Here is an 18,313-nt window from a genome sequence, read left to right on the forward strand (position 1 = left end):
GATTTTAAAAATCTGTGCATTTGCTTTTGCTTTATTTTTGCAGTATTCAATTGTACTTGCTTGTGATTTATTTTGTGGAGGAACTTTGACTTGCTTTTTTTTTTTCTATTCTTCACCATGAATGCACTGCTCCTGGAGGCTATTCCCCACTTTTTGTTGCCCTTGTTGTTTTATCATAGTTGTGGTTATTATTATTGTTATTGTTGTTGGATAGGACAGAAAGAAATGGTGAGAGGAGGGGAAGACAGAGAGAGGGAGAGAAAGATAGACACCTGCAGACCTGCTTCACCATTCATGAAGCAACCCCCTTGTGGTGGGGAGCTGTGGGCTCAAACTGGGATCCTTACATGGTCCTTGAGCTTCATGCCATGTGTGTTAACCTGCTGCTCTATCACCTAGCCCCTTCTTTACTCTTTTTATCCCTTTTCTTTTCTTCGCTTTCCTACTGTCTCTAGAATTTATGTTTCATAGTTAATTTTTTTGTGATCATTCATTCTTAGTCTTTTTGTTTTGTTTTTGTTTTCTTGTGTTTTTGGAGGGGACACTTTGTTAGGAAACATTTTAATTGCATTCATCTTCAATTTTGTTGCTGTTGATGTATTAGCTGAGGTTTGTGATTTAATTTGTGAGAGGATTTTGTTTTGGTGTGGCTTTTTCTCACACAATTTAACAACTGAATTACAGTAACCAGGACACACAAAACTACAAATTTCACCCCCAAAAGGGTCAAATCTAAAATACTTATATCTACTACAGCAATAAATCAGGAAAGGTGCCTAGAAGAAATTCTGGGTAAGCCAGAAGCAAATACAAATGAGGAAATTATCCAAACATTAATTGAAGCATTAATCACAGGAGTGAGGAAAACTTTTGAGGAAAAACTATCAGAAATAGGGAAGTAACCAATGAAACCCTGACAGAAAACACAAACTATCTTGAGTTAATTATAGAGCTGAAAGCTGAAATAGCTGAACTAAAAGACTAGTTAACAGAATAAGCTAATGCTGTAACTGAGCAAGGTAAAGAAAAAAAATCTGAATTATTAAAGGAAGCTGAGGGAAGAGAGAGTAGAATAATAGAAGTAGAAAACATATTTAGACAGACTGAGGATGAGTTATAGAAAACTAATAAAGAAGTAAAAGAGCTAAAAAAGAGATAGACAGAGACTGAGAGACACTGAAAACAACAGAGGCTTACTGGTTAACCTCAAAAGAAGTAACATATGCATAATTGGCATATCAGAGGGAGAAAGACAGGATAAGGAATAAAGCACCCTAGAGGAGATAATAGAAGAAAACTTCCCCACAGTAAACAACAGAAAGGACATTGAAATTCAGGAATCTCATACAGTCCCAAGCAGAATCAACCCAGGCCTGAGGACACCAAGACACATGCCTGCCCTGAAAGAGGTTCTAAAAGGCTTCCTATAAACATGAAAAACATCACCAAAAAACTCACCATATATGAGAACACTAAAATAAAATGTTGAATAATGGCACTGCAACATCTTAAATCTATAATATCAATAAATGTCAATGGGTTAAACTCCTCCACTAAAGGCACAGAGTAGGAAGATAGATCAGAAAGCATAACCCAACCATATGCTGTCTATAGAACTCCCACCTGACTCAACAACAAACACAGACTTAAAGTGAAAGGTTGAAAAACTATTATACACGCTAAGGGAGAACAAAAATAATAATAATAAAGTCAGGAAGACATATTTTCATCTCTGATACAACAGACTTTAAAATAAATAAAGTAATAAAAGATAGGCATGATCATTACTTAGGAATCAGAGGATCAATCAAGAATATTCAACAATTATTAACATATATGCACCTAATAAGGGCCCATATAAATATGTCAAACACTTACTGAAAAAGTTACAAAAATAGATTTATAGTAATGGAGCAGTAGCAGGAGACTTTAATGCTCCACTCTCACATTTAGACAGATTAACTAAGCAGAGAATCAACAACAACAAAACAAACATAACAGACTTAATTGAAGAGATGGATAGTCTAAATCTTCTGGATATTATCAGAGTTCTTCACCCCAAGAAATTGAAATACACATTCTTTTTGAACCCTCATGGCACATCCTCAAGAATAGACCACATGTTAGGTCACAAAGACAGTATCAACAAATTCAAGAGCATTGAAATCATCCAAGCATCTTCTCATACCAAAGTGGAATAAAGCTAACAATCAACAACAGACAGAAACTTAGTAAAAGACAGAAAATATGGAAATTCTACAACATACTGATTTAAAATTACTGGATCAAAGGGTAACTCAAAGAATAAATTTAAATGTTCTTAGAATTAAGTGAAAATGAAGACATGAGCTATCAAAATATTTGGGACACAGCTAAAGCAGTAAGTAGAGGGAAACTCATATCCATACAAGAACAAATAAAAGAAAATCTCAAGGAAATAGCCTGAATGTATATTTTAAAGACATAGAGGACAAGAAACAAAGGAATCCTAAAGCAACCAGAAGGACTGAAATTACTTATGGTACAAATAAACAACATCAGAAACAAGTGAATCATACAAAAGATCAATGAAGCCAAATGTTGGTTCTTTGAAAAAAAAAAGATAAATCCTTATCCAAACTAAAAAAAAACCTCAGATAAATAGAATTGTAAATGATAGGAGAGCTATCACAACAAACACCACAGAAATAAAAACTATCAAACAATCTTCTTTGAACAACTATACGCCACAAATATAGAGAACCTGGAAGAAATGGATAAATTCATGGAAGCATATTCCCTTCCAAAACTGAACTAGGAAGAACTACAAAACATAAATGTTTCAATCAAAGACAAAGAAATTGAAACAGTTATTAAGAACTTTCCCAACAATAAAAGTGCAGGACCAGATGGTCTTACAAATGAATTCTATAAAATCTTCAGGAAACAGTTAATACCTATATTTGTAAAGCTCTTCCAAAAGACTAAAGACACAGGAATCCTCCCTTCCACCTTCTATGAAGCCAACATTACCCTGACAAAAAAAAACAGATAAGGACACAATAACAACAACAAACAAACAAACAAAAAAGAAAACTATAGACCAATATCACTGATGGACATAGATGCCAAAATACTGAACAAAATTCTAGCCAACCAGATAGAGCATTATATTAAAAAGATTTTTCATCGTGACCAGCTGGGACTTATCCCAGGAATACAAGGTTTGTTCAACATACATAAGTTAATCAATGTCATTCAACCACATCAATATAAGCAAAACCAAAAACCAGGTGATTATCTCTATAGGTACAGGGAAAGCCTTTGACAAAATCCAACACTCATTCATGCTCAAAACAGTACAAAAAGTGGTAATATATGGGAAATTCCTCAAGATAGTGAAGTCCATAAACAGAAAGCCTACAGCCAACATCGTACTCAATGGGCAGAAGCTGAAATCATTCCCCCTCAGATGGGGACTAGATAGGATTGTCCAATATCACTATTACTCTTCAACATAGTATTGGCAGTTCTTTCCATAGCAATCAGGAAAGAGTAAGGAATCAAATGAATATGGATTGGAAGGGAAGAAGTCAAACTCTCACTATTTCCAGATGATATGGTAGTATACATAGAAAAAAACCTAAAGAATCCAGTAGATACCTTCTTGAAATTATTATGCAGTATAGTTATATGTCAGACTACAAAATTAATATTCAAAAATCAGTGGCATTCCTTTATGCAAACACTACATCAGAAGAGGAGGATATTCAAAAATGACTACAATTCACTATCACAGCAAAATTAATAAAATATCTAGGAATAAACCAGACCAAAGAAGTGAAAGACTTTTACACTCAACACAGTGATACCAAGAAATGTAAAGATATCCCATTCTCATATATTGGAAGAATTAATATTATCAAAATGAATATTCTATCCAGAGCCATATGCAATTGTAATGCGATATCCATCAAAGTTCCACCAAGTTTCTTTAAGATAATAGAACAAAAATTACAGTCATTTATCTGGAACCATAAAACACCTAGAATTTCCAATACAATCTTGAGGAAAAGAAACAGAAATGGAGGCATCACACTCCCAGATCTCAAACTATATTATAAGGCAATCATCATCAAAACAGCCTGGCACTGGAACAAAAATAGATACACAGACCAGTGGAACAGAATTGAAAGCCAAGGAATAAACCCCACACCTATGGACTTCTAATTTATGAAAATGGGGCTAAAATATTAAATGGAAGAATGTTGTAAATTAATATAAAAAGAGGACTGGGGGTTGGGGCTGCTTGTGGCACACATAGAAGAATTCACAGCAGGAGCTGGGAACTGGTTTAATCAATACACGGTTTATTAGGGTGAAACAGGTAAAAGGCAAAACAAGCAATTATCATCAAGGGTTAAGCATACGCTAGGTCTATAAAGTCTGAATATGGTTATCAAAGTTTAGTCCCATAAGATAAACAATTATAAGCTCTGGTAAAAGTTGCTCATGGCTGTAGAGGGGTCTAAAAGTTTACCTGCTAGTAGAGTCACACGTGGTCAGTTCCCAGGAGAAGCAGCCATGGCACATCTGACCAGAAGAAGCTTCTGACCAGAAGCAGCAGCAGCCAGCCAAAGAGGCTCAGGTGCTCAAAGTCCCTTGCTTTTATACATTCTCTTCTCTAAAGCTCCTCCTCAGGGTGATGTCATTTGTATGCTAATAGTCCCAAACTCCTGCTGGAGTCACCACAAAGAAAGGAGGCTCTCCTCAACAAATAGTCTTGGGAAAATTGGGTTGAAACATGCAGAAGAATGAAAACTGAACCACTTTATCTCATCAGAAACAAAAGTCAACTCCAAATGTATCAAGGATGTGGATGTTAGACCAGAAACTATCAAATATTTAGAGGAAAATATTGGCTGAACACTTTCACATCTAAACCTCAAGGGCATCTTTGATGACACAACCCAATTGCAAGGAAGCCTAAAACTAAAACCAATCAATGTGATTACATCAAACTGAAAAGATTCTGCACAGCAAAATAAACCATCACTCAAAGAAACTCATCACAGAATGGGAGATATGTACATGCCATACATCAGAGAAGAGACTAGTAACAAAAATATATAAAGAACTCACCAAACTTATCAACAAAATGCAAATAGCCTGATCTAAAATTTGTAGAATAATCATAATCAGAAGATATATGAACATTTCATATGCCAAAAGACATGAAAAATTGGTCTAGGTCACTGATTTTTAGAGAAATTAAAATGAAGACAACAATGAAATACCACCTCACCCCTGTGAGAATGTCGTACATCAAAAACTACAGTAGCAACAGATTTTGGAGGGGTTATAGGGTCAAAGGATCCCCCTACATTGCTTGTGGATGTATAAATTGGTCAAACCTCTGTGGAAAGCAGTCTGGAGAACCCTCACAAGGTTAGAATGGACCTTCCTTATGACCCAGCAATTCCTATTCTGGGGATATATCCTAAAGACTCAAACACAATCATCCAAATAGATACATGCACACCTATCTTCATTGCAGCACACTTCATAATAGCCATAATTTGGAAGCAACCAAGGTGCCCAGCAACAGATGAAGGTCTGAGAAAGTTGTAGTATATATACATAATGGAATACTACTCCGTTGTTAAGAATAATGGAGCTAGAAGGAATTATAATAAGTGAGATAAGTCAGAATGAGAAAGGTGAACATGAGATGATTCCACTTATAAAAAGAATTTGAGAAAGAAGAACAGGAAAAGAGACACAAATCAGAATTTGACTGAGTTTGGAGTACTGCACTAAAGTAAAAATCTCTGGGTGCAGGGTGCTTAGACCTTTGTTGGTGAGAATGGTGTTAATTAACTCATATTAACTCATAGTCTTATAAATCACTATTTTTTCAATATGAGATGGGAAAAATAGATTGAATGTCTTGAACTTTTTGATGCATAGACCCAACTTCTGTGTATATATTCCTTCAATCTAAGAATTTAAGGTTTCAAATCTGTGACCTGATTAAATTTTATTAGTGGACTTAAATTGTTAATATATTTCTAATAATAAATTTTTCTTTGAAATATTAAATCACATATAATCTTAGACCAGGGAGACCAGAAGCACTGGTTGTGTCACTATAAGATATAACTATATTCAAATAGCATGAAATGCTGTAAATCATGGTGAAGTCCTGTATGTTACTGCAAATCCTAACCATCCAATTTCCAACTCAAAGTAAATTCCCCAATAACTTGGTTATAATAATAACAACTATTTATTCCCTTCATAAACTCTGAGACTTCGGGAACATTTCCCATTCTCTATGAAACTCATATTTCTTCCAGTCCTGGAACCTCTAGAGCCTGGCTTGTTTTCCTTCATGATTCTTTCGATCTGTATCATTTGATACAGCATCTTCTGATCTCAACCAGATCAATGCAACCAGTACCACCTCAACATGTTTCCTTTCGTATTGTGTTTAGAGATGGCAGACATGGAATGTCAACCTTTCAGCTCTATTACTCTGCTTCCATTTGCAGCTACTCCCATGACACCAACCTGAATTCCCTGGGCAGACAATCTCACCAGTGTGTCCTAGAACCTTGTTGGGTAATTGTGCAGATGTGGTCGAACATTGGCAGGGACCACAAAACATTATATTTCCATGCTAATTTTATTTACAGATATCCACCACGTTATCACCTCAAGGGTACTGCAAGTTTAGTTAAAACCATTGCAGCAGTTGCTAGGAGGTTTCCACCTTCCCAGCATGACTTTTTCCTCTCTCCACCCCCTTTTTCTAGCCAATCCCATCCTGACTTGCCAATTCTGGAATTTCTCCCATAAAATCCCTCCTGCTTCCGCTTTCTCTTTCTTGCTTTTTTCCTCTCTTCAGCGACCCAGAGAAGGGCTGCTAGGCATAATGGGAGGTGGCCATTGTGCTAACTCCATGTGGCCTAAACCACCCTACTCTCTGCTCTCTCCCATTTCTGGGGTGCCCACATGAATAAAGATTTGTATTCCCACTACACTCTGGTCTCTTCTCTCCCCCCGAGATGCAAACCGACAGAACCTCACCTTCCCAGAACCCGGCCCCAATAGGGAAAGATAGAAACAGGCTGGGAATATGGATTGACCTGCCAATATCCATATCTAGCAGAGACATAATTACAGAAGCCAGACCTTCCACCTTCTGCACCCCATAATGATCCTGGGTCCACACTTCCAGAAGAATAAAGAATAGGAAAGCTTTCAATGGAGAAGATGGGACATGGAACTCTGCTGGTGGGGATGTGTGGAATTATGTCCTTCTTATCCTATGGTCTTATTAAATTCATAAAAAAAATCTAGCTGAAATTAATGTTCTGTGATTGGCTTAGGCTGTTACAGAAAACTAGAAAAATCAATCCTGTCCACATTTTGGTGGTATTTCAGGAGATTAGAAGCTGAGGTGTGTAGTAGAGAGTTAAAGCAACAATAGCTAGTTTTAAAAAGTCATCTAAAAACCAGCCAAATTAAAATTTAGGCACAAGAGTCTCTCAAGACTTTAAAATCCCTTCTTAGAGCATAGAGAACTATTTCAGTATTTAGAAAACAGAGCACATGATTAGAGGAAGTAAGATGAAATGTTTGGCGCCTTAAACTGTATCAAGTTATTGAACTGCCTACAAAGATCACCAAGATTTATGTAAAAACATGACTAAGAACTAATCATGTGTGAGCTAAATAGGCACTGGCAGTTGGCAAGGGAAATAAATCCTGCTATTTCTTTGAAACTATGGCGAAAAAGAATTCTCCAATGCTGTTACACTCCCACCCACCCCAAGGTTGGAACAACAACAGGGAGACCCTATATTAACCTCAAAGACACTTATCTGGCCTGGTGACAAAGAATAAAATCTCCCCTCCCCCACCAAGATATGTAAACAGGGAAATCCAATGCCTTATTCACAGCACTTCTTGCTGGCACAACAAGAGACATACTAAATGTAGAAACCGATAAATACATAGAGAGCAATGTCAGAAATTTCATATGACTAGACACAAATCTGGAAAAAAATGACATAGATAGAGTTCAGAAAACTCATTATGAAATCAATTCAAGAAACTAAACTTGACATACTTACAAGAACTCAGAAAGCATTTTATCTAAGTACAAATACAGGAAAAAAACAAACAAACCTCCAAACATACTTTAAGTACAGTTGAGGCTGAAGTAAGAGGCCTAGGAAGTGGACTAAATCAGGAAGAGGAGAGAATATCAACAGTAGAAGACACAAACATTACACTCTGAATTTAAAGCTGTTGGAGAGTTAAGTTGAAGCCCTTCTCCACGAAATAGCAGACACTGTTAGAAAGGTGAATATCAGAATTATTGGGATCCTTGAGGAAGAAGAGAGGGAGAGAAGAGTAGAGAACATATTCAAAGAAATTATAGCAGAAAATGTTCCACATCTGAGCTATGTTCAAAACATAGAGATATAAGAATACATACATCAAGATATATCATAGTAAAACTACTCAAAACTGGGAGTTGGGCTGTAGCACAGCGGGTTAAGCGCAGGTGGCACAAAGCACAAGGACTGGCATAAGCATCCCGGTTTGAACCCCGGCTCCCCACCTGCAGGGGAGTCGCTTCACAGGTGGTGAAGCAGGTCTGCAGGTGTCTATCTTTCTCTCCTCCTCTCTGTCTTCCTCTCCTCTCTCCATTTCTCTCTGTCCTATCCAACAATGATGACAACAACAGTAATAACTACAAAAATAAAACAACAAGTGCAACAAAAGGGAATAAATAAATAAAATAAATAAATTTTAAAAAATAAAAAAATTAAAAAAGAAAAACTACTCAAAACCAAGGACAAAGAAAAAATATTGCAGTCTTCCAGGGAAAGGAAGAAAGTCAGATACAGAGTACCATCAGGCTTTCATCAAACTTCTCATCACAAGTCTTAGCAGCAAGGATGGTGTGGAATGGAATATTCATAGTATTAAATGATAAGAACTCCAGCCATAAATACCCTATATTGATAAATTATTCTTCAAATATTAGGGAGAAGTAAAGATCTTTTTCAACTATTCAGACACTGAAGGAATATGCCATACCAAACTTGCCCTGGGAGAAATATAGGCTCTCTAGTGGAGATGTGAGGTTCCTGCTGTCTTAGGGTTCCAAAAGACAATCAATAGTTAATGTTATCATCACATTATTTGGTAATTGGGTTATCTTTGAAAAGTCCTTTTGTTAGGGTTTGCTGTATAGTACCCAGTATCTTGTAAATAGCTGTGCCACTGGTTGCCTCTGATGTACTTGGTCTAGGCTTTTGAGAGAGTCTGCATATCAAATACACAGCCTATATATTAAGAAGACTCAGTCTGTGTTTTAAAAACTTTGAGACATACAATTAATTTTCTCCCTCTCATATTAATTAACTAGTGATTTATATGACTACACTTTACTAGGAGTGTACATAAACACCATTCCCACCACCAAAAGGCTGTGTCCCATCCCACCCACCCACCCCCACCACCCACCGGCCCAGGAAGCAGCATGTCTACCCCTCACCACAGGGTTTTACTTTGGTGCCCTACTTTCAATTTAGTCAGATCCTGCTTTTAGTTTCCCTTTCAGATCTTCTTTCTCACAACTGTTGATGAGTGGGATCATTCCATACTCATCTTTATCTTTCTGACTTAGCTCACTTAACATAATTCCTTCTAGCTCTGTCCAAGATGGGTCAGAGAAGTTGGGTTCATTGTTCTTGATAGCTGTATAGGACATAGTTATTTCTAGATAACATCAAATGACATAAATCATGGTGAGATCATATATAGTACAGTAAATCTTTTTTTAAAATTTTTATTTATAAAATGGAAATATTGATAAGAGAATATCATAAAAGGGGTATACTTCCACACAATTACCATTACTAGAGTTCTGTGTCCCATTTTCTCCCTTAAAAGCCTTCCTATTCTTTATCCCTCTGGGAGTATGGACCCAGGATCATTAAGGGGTACAAAAAGTGGAAAGTATGGCTTCTGTAATTGCTTCTCCATTGAACATGGGTGTTGGCAGGTCAATCCATACTCCCAGCTGGAACAGTAAATCTGGGGAGACCTTTCCTAACACATGGGACTACCTAGTTACATTTCTAATTGAACACTTTTTAAAAAGTCACAAAGCCTATATATAGGCTAGTGCTTAGACTGGGTACATGTATAGAGGAACCCTTCTGCACTGCTGGTGGGAATGTAAATTGGTCCAATCTCTGAGGAGTGCCATCTGGAGAACTCTCACAATGCTAGACATGGTTCTTCCATAGGACCCCAGTAATTCCTTTCTTGGCAATATACCCCAGGAAGTCCATAATACACAAACAAAAAGACATGTGTACACATCTATTCATAGCAGCATAATTTGTAATAGCTAAAACCTGGAAGCAACCCAGGTGCCCAATAACATATGAGTGACTGAGAAAGCTGTGGTATATATACACAATGGAAAACTATGCAGCTATTAAGAACAATGAACCCACCTTCTCTGACCCATCTTGGATTGAGTTAGAAGGAATTATGTTATGTGAGCTAAGTCAGAAAGATAAAGATGAGTATGAGATGATCCCACTCATAAACAGAAGTTGAGAAAGAGAACAGAAAGGGAAACTAAAAGAAGGATTTGGCTGAATTTGGAGGAGGGCACCAAAGTAAAAACCCTGGCTGGAGTGTGAGGGTAGATGTTTAGTTTCATGGGGTGAGAGGGGGAAAGGAGTGGGTAGATGGGATACAGTCTTTTGTTGGTGGGAATGGTGTTTATGTACACTCCTATCAATATGTAGTCATATAAATCACTAATTAGTGAAAGGGGAAAATTCATTGAATGTCTCACTTTTTAAGTCACAGACTCTTTTTAATACATAGGCTTAAAAGCTTAGACCGGGGAGAACAGAAGCAAGTGGTAGCACAGCTATATACACATAATGTCAAAGGACATAAATTATAATGATGTTGAGTATGATACAGAAAGTTCTAACAAAGGGATATTTCAAAGTTCACTCAATTACCAAATAATGTGATTATAGCAATAACTACTTTTGACTTCTTTTTTATTAATTTTATTTTTGAGAGAGATGCAAAGAGAGAGAAAGAGAGAGAGAGAAAGACAGACAAATACCAGAGCACTGTTCAGCTCTGGTTTATGGTGGTGCAGGGGACTGAACCTGGGACTTAGGAGCCTCAGGCATGAGAGTGTGCTTGCATAAACATTATGCTGTCTCCCCCACCCTACTTTTGACTTTGTAAACCTTAAGACAGCAGGATCCTCCCACTTCCTCTTTAGAGCCTATAGTTACCCCAGTCCTGGAACCTCTAGGGTGGGGCTCACTTTCCTGCATGCTTTTCTCAATTCATACCAAATGATATTGCATTGGCCAATCCCAACATAATCAATGCAAAGAGTATGACCACAGTATGCTTCACTTCAGACTGTGTCCAGAGACAACAGGCATGGATTGTCAACCCTTCACCCACATTATTCACTAAGACCTTTCCTTTCATAGTATTCTCTAATTCCATTCCAGAAGGTTCACTTCCTAACAAAATCCCAAAGCTTTGATATAGACCAGATCCCATAAGATAGAGTATATTTTCACATGCATTCATAAATTAGGGCAAAACATATACCTGAAAGCAAAATACACAATAGTCTATAGTGAGTCAGCAAAAAGTTCATAATGAAATAGTGTCTACTTATGTCATTCTGTGCCATGGAGATGAGAGAGGTGAGGTCCAGAGTGAAGAGGGAACACAAATCTTTATTTGTGCTGGCACCTCAGAGTTGGGTGTGAGAGAAACAGGTTGGGCCAAGTGGAGGTAGCGAAAATGGCCACCTCACACAGTAACATTTCCTGTGTCTAAACACCAAAGTGAAGCACCAGCAAGAGAGAGGTGAAGCACCGGCAAGAGAGAGAGGTGCGGAAGAAGAAGAGCTTTTATAGGAGTAGCTCTCATGAGAATGGGAAGGGGGAGGAGTAACCATAGCACTCCAGTATAGGATAATAACTCTCGTGAGAATGGGACGGGGGGAGGAGTAACCAAAGCACTCCAAATATCGCGGGGAAATAGACAATGCCCTGAGGGCACAACATGGTGGAACAGGCACTCCAACGATGTCCCAACTCTCACGGGAACTAGCAGTAGCCTGAGGGGACAACATGGTAGATGTGATTGCATCTGCACAATTTCACAGCATCTCCCCCTTTCCTTTTATCTAATGGCCAGGGCAACAGTCTGTAAAGTCTATGAAGTACTCAGGGTCAGTCTATGAAAAACCAGCAACATGAAGGGAAGGAAGCTGCTGTAAAATTGTCTAAAGTGTCCAAAGGGTATACCAGCAAGTCCGATAGAAGTCTCAGTCCAAAGTAGGCGACTAGTGGGAGAAATGGCAGGGGATGAAACACTGCATGAGGAAGGTCAGCCTCTGGAATTCCGCTTTTCTGTAGAGAGTGAGCTGGAACCACCAAAACATGACAGGCAAAGCAGAAGCAGGAAAGGCAGACAGGCAGTAAAAAGTTCTGTCCTTGGAGTCTGTGAATCAGGGTCTTCAGATTGCATCAGGTGACATCTAGGGTTTCGGGGGTGTGTGCCACTGTAGTCGTGCCATCTAGTGGGTGATGTCAGGGTGTGCAGGGGTCCAGATGGTTTTTTCTGGGATTCCTGTCGAAGAAACACAATCTACTTCTCGTGGTTAGCAGGGCATCTGATTTGAATTTTTTTTTTTTTTTAGAAAAAGAGCTTTGGTGCCTTAGGCAACTGAGTATTGGGGGATATATTTTTCCTATTTATTTATTATTATATTATTTTTATTTGTCATGGTAATCAGCTGTTATCTGGAAGGTCCTGGGTGATTCACGGGGAAAAAGAACTTATCTTTTAACAAAGACTCTAAGGTGTCAGGAAGCGGGAACTATCTGTTCTTTTCTTTTTTCTTATTTATTTATTTATTTATTTATTGCATTTTGTTGCCCTTATTGTTTTATTGTTGTAATTATTATTGTTGTTGTTATTGATATTGTGGTTGTTGGATAGGACAGAGAGTAATGGAGAGAGGAAGGGAGGCCAGAGAGGAGGAGAGAAAGAGACACACCTGCAGACCTGCTTCACTGATTGTGAAGAAACTCCCTGCAGGTGGGGAGCCAGGGGCCTGAACCAGGATCTTTATGCCAGTCCTTGCACTTTGCACCATGTGTGCTTAACCAGCTGTGCTACCGCCCAACTCCCAGGAACTTATCTTTTAACAAAGACTCTATGGCCATGCCGATAGCAACCTTGAGGGCACATGTGGCTCCCCACACGTCCCCCTTTTTTATATCATATTTTGATGTTTGGCAGACTTTTTTTTGTGGCAGGATGGACTGTGCCTGTCTTAGGTTGGGGATCAGCCTTCCGTCTTACCCGTCATTGGAACACCTGATCATTTTTGTCCAGTAGTACCAGGTACCCTGTCTTAGGTCTAGTGTCTAGTTTCCCTTTTACCCGTCATTAGCTAGCCAGCCCTCTACATGGTGGACGTTCTGATGGAGGGGGGGAAATCCTCTGCAGCAACTCCATATTCTGCCATGTCCAGCCTATGATAGTGAGCTTGTATAGGTTACATCTTTATGGCATCAATCTGTTGTTGCAAAAAGGCCATGAGCTTGTTAACAATTATAGGACCTACTGTGAGCAGAAGAAGTAAAACAAGCAAGGGTCCCACAACTAAGGGTAGACAGGTAAGGAAGGGGGAATGTATCCATTGGTATGTCAAGTCTAAGGGAAGCAGTCAGTGGATGTGATGTCCAGGGGAACAGCCATTTGTCTTTGGGGGTAGTAAGGGATGTCTGTGGCATGGGTGATGTTATAAAGGGAAACATCTTTAAATTATTGGCTGACAAAGGCAGGCCTATTGTGGTAAGACAAGATACACCAGTTAAGTGTACAAGAATATGTGAATGTTGTTAATTCACATAGGTTGTATATGGAGGAACTTCTTATAGTTTAATACCTTACCATATGAACAGATGATTCTTCATATGAAGGCTTGATAGCTATACTCACTTACTTGTGAAAAAAAATAAAACTTGTAACAAGTTAGAGGTTTACTATAATTGATACCACGATGATTATAATTGGTTTAAATATCTTTATGATTTTGTTTGAAGGTCATCTAATGTTACCTCTCGTAGCAGTCTCTACAGCAGTATCTTCAGACCAATTTTGGTTAAAATATATATTTGGTTTTTTAACTATTTTTCTTTGGACTATAAACAGACTCAGGTTACTTAGAAAGTTAACACATGTTAGTGACAATGGTTTTAACATTTAGAGTACTCTGAGCAGATGGGTCATACAAAAATTTTTGGTCATTCAACACACTCACAACTGGCCAGTCATAACGTAAGATATTCAGGGAAAGGGTAGGAGAGAGGGCTCTGTGAGCCAGATTTTCTAAGTTCTGCCATGTCATATTATGGATCCTGGGATGCATCCTGCATCTAGTCCTCTTGTATTTCTTGTTCTTCAGGGATAGCAGTGTCATCATGAGGGTATTGTCGGACATGGCGGGCAGGAACCCAGACAGGTTTAGAGTAATTATGTGGGAAAATGCATGCAAAACCTCTTCCCATGGTCAATAGAGGGTCAGGCCCTTTCCAAATTTTATTGAGTGGGTCTTTCCACTTGACCTTAATAGCTGGAAGAGTAGATGGTGTTTGCTAGTGAAGAATAATAGGAGGTACGTCCGAATTATTGTAAATATTAAAGAGATTTAATGTAGTTAAGGCTTTTTCTAGCTGGATATTGGGGGGTATATTAAATCCGGTTCTTTCCATAAGACCTGCACAGACCTATTTCTTCCTTGGAGAACCATGAATGCTAACGCGTCTATCTCAGTAAAGAGTCTTGGAGCTCCACCTACTGGCATGTGAAGTCACTCGAGAACCCCATGGCTCTGCCACAATGCCCCTACTACTGTGGGGGTGGAGTTAAAGATTAGAAGGTTTACCGAAGAGGAGGGAGAGAATCGAACAAGGTGCATGTCCTGGAGGGCCTGGTTAACCCTTTCCAGTGCCAAGGAGGCCTCAGGAGTTGACCTACTTTTTGAGGAGGGCTGTTTGTTTCCTTTTAACAGGTCAAACAGTGGTTAGAGGCAGCTTGTAGGCAGATAAAGATATTGCCTAAGCCAATTTAAATTTCCAAGAAAACTTTGTAAAGAAGCAAGAGTAAGGTTAGAAGGAAAAGTAACACTAGGTTTCAAGGGACGAATTTGCATTAGAGAAATCTCTGAACCTAAGAAAGATATTGGAGGAATTAGCTGTTATCTTCTCAGGAGCTACATTAAGGCCACTTTTCTTTAATGCAGGAATGAGAAAATCACATAGGGCACAGAGATCTGTATCTAATTTTCCCCATATTAATACGTCATCCACGTAGTGAAAAACATTAAGGCCCTTATGAATATATGGGAAAAGGGCAGATTTGACAGCCTCTTGACAAATTGTAGGACTATTGGCCATGCCCTGGGGCAGCACCACCCATTTAAATCTATCAGCAGGGCTGGCATTATTAATAGAAGGAACAGAGAAGGCAAAACATTTACTATCTTGCGGATGCAAGGGAATAGAGAAAAAACAATCTTGTATATCAATAGCTATGATTGGAATTCCCATAGGAATTGCAGAAGCAAGAGGCAAACCCCTTTGGGGGGAGCCCCAGACCTGCATGGTTTTATTTACCACACGGAGATCTTGGAGAAGACACCATTTTCCTGAGTGCTTTTTAATCACAAGGACAGGAGTATTCCATGGGCTTCTGGAATGAGAAATGTGTCCCAAGGACAACTGCTCTCGGATGAGCTCTTTTAAAATTTCTATCTTATCCCTAGGTAGAGGCCACTGTTCCACCCAGACAGGCTCATTAGAAAGCCAGTCTCAACAGGGAGTTTGGTTACGAACAGTGGCAGTTAGTATTGGGGGTGCTGATTAGATCAGGTCTTGCAGGAGTGGGTGTTACACTCTGCAGAGGCATCTGTGGATATCCTAAAATGAAGACATTCCATAAGATCCCTGCCCAATAGGTTGGTGCTAATATCAGCTACCAATGGGTGGAAGTGTCCAGTAGAACCTTCCGGGTCTTCCCACATGAGTGAATCTTGTGTGAGAAAGGATTGGGTCACCCCTCCAACTCCATGTATACGGGGTCCCGGGAGGAGTTCCCAATTTTGGGGAATCTCTGCTTGCCTTAAAATCATCTTTTCTGCCCCTGCGTCAATCAAAAATTTAAAAGGAATATTGCCAATCCTCAATGTCATAGTAGGGTGACAGCGTTCTAAAACAGGACTGGTCCACAAAAATCTCAGGCCCCGAATTTGTACCATTCAGGGGCATGCCATCTTTATGAAATTTGGACCAACAATCTCTCTTCCAATGAAAACCTTTCTGACATCTAGGACAACGTGTTCGTGGCCTCTGGATCCCTGACTGAAGGTGGGGTTGCCCTGACTGGAGGTGTGGTTGCTCTAACTGGAGGCATGGTTGCCCTGACTAGAGGCGTGGTTGCCCTGACTGGAGGCGTGGTCACAGCTTATCTGGACATTGGTTACGCCAATGCCCTTGGTGACCGCACTGAAAGCAGGCCCTATTTTGATTACGTGGGGTAACTGCATAAACCCGTGTTGTAATGTGTGCCTCATAATAGCCTGATGTAAGTTCCTGTGTCACTAAAATCCAATTATCTGCATGTAGGTGTTTAAGACTAAGGCATGCCTGACGGAATTGTGGTATCATGCCATCCCAGACAATAGAATGCAGGAGGAGAGAACGGACTTCAGGATTAAAAATCTTTCTCTCTAAGGTTGACCTCACCCTTGAGATGAAGTTCGCTAAGGATTCATCAGTGCCTTGGTAAAGAGAGTTAATGGGGATTGAGGCCTCTACTGTGGTTGAGGTTAACCTTTCCCATGCTTGTGTTGTGCAGATGCGTACCTGTTCAAAATTACTGGTTGGAAACTTGGCTTCTGCCTGCTGAGTTCCAGTTTCAAACTCTCCTACTCCAAACAATATATCAAAATTCCATGATATCTGTTTGTTACTATTTTCCTGAGATTGTCTAGAGCATTCACCACTGAAGCATGCCTTCCATTGCAGGTAGAGGGGGTCTGGGAGTGCAGCACAAGCTAAGTCTTTACAGTCTTGGAGGGTGTTAAGGTGCTGGAAAAAGCTCCATAAAATGGTCTTGGTCCATGGGGCATGAATGCCGTACTCCTTCATGGCCTGTCTGAGTTCTCTTAGCATTTTGGAGGAGTATGGATGCCACACCTGAGGATTTGTCTATTGGGGGCCACATGTACCGGGAAGGTGTGGACTTGGTTTGATGACACAGGGGAAAGAGTCACAGGGGTTGAAGCTGCTGTAGTGGCCACAGGGGAAACTGAACACGTATCTATGGGGACAGAGCTCTCGGGGCAGACTGCAAAAGGTTTAAGGTCTCTAAGCGCTGAAAACATATCCTTTAGCTCTTGTATTTCAGCCACAAGGTCTCTTAATGATGAGGTATCAGTGGGGGGAGGGGTTATGGAAGCAGAAGCAGCTGCAGAAGAAACCGAACATGTGTCTGCAGGGGCAGCAGGGGGAGGGATCAAGAGGGCAGAAGCTGCCACAGGAGAAATTGAATGCATGTCTCTGGGGGCAGAGGTTTTGGGGATGACTGCAGATAACTTAGGGCGTTTAAGTCTTTTAAAAAATTTTTTTTTATTTAAGAAAGGATTAATGAACAAAAGCATAAGGTAGGAGGGGTACAACTCCACACAATTCTCACCACCCAATCCCCATAACCCACCCCCTCCCATGGTAGCTTTCCCATTCTCTAGCCCTTTGAGAGCATGGACCCAGGGTCGTTGAGGGTTGCAGAAGGTAGAAGGTCTGGCTTCTGTAATTGCTTCCCCGCTGAACATGGGCGTTGACTGGTCGGTCCATACTCCCAGTCTGCCTCTCTCTTTCCCTAGTAAGGTGTGTCTCTGGGGAAGCTGAGCTCCAGGACACATTGGTGGGGTCTTCAATCCAGGGAAGCCTAGCCAGCATCCTGGTGGCATCTGGAACCTGGTGATTGAAAAGAGAGTTAACATATGAAGCCAAACAATTTGTTGAGCAATCATGGATCCCCAGCTTGGAATAGTGGAGAGGAAGTGTTAGGGAGGTACTCACTGCAAACTCTAGTGTACTTCTGCTTTCAGGTATATATATTTGCAGTAGTTTATGGATACGTGTGTACATAAGCTCTCTCTCACAGAAAC

The sequence above is a fragment of the Erinaceus europaeus genome, chromosome 5 (genome assembly GCF_950295315.1).
Source record: "Erinaceus europaeus chromosome 5, mEriEur2.1, whole genome shotgun sequence".
Classification (NCBI taxonomy): Eukaryota; Metazoa; Chordata; class Mammalia; order Eulipotyphla; family Erinaceidae; genus Erinaceus; species Erinaceus europaeus.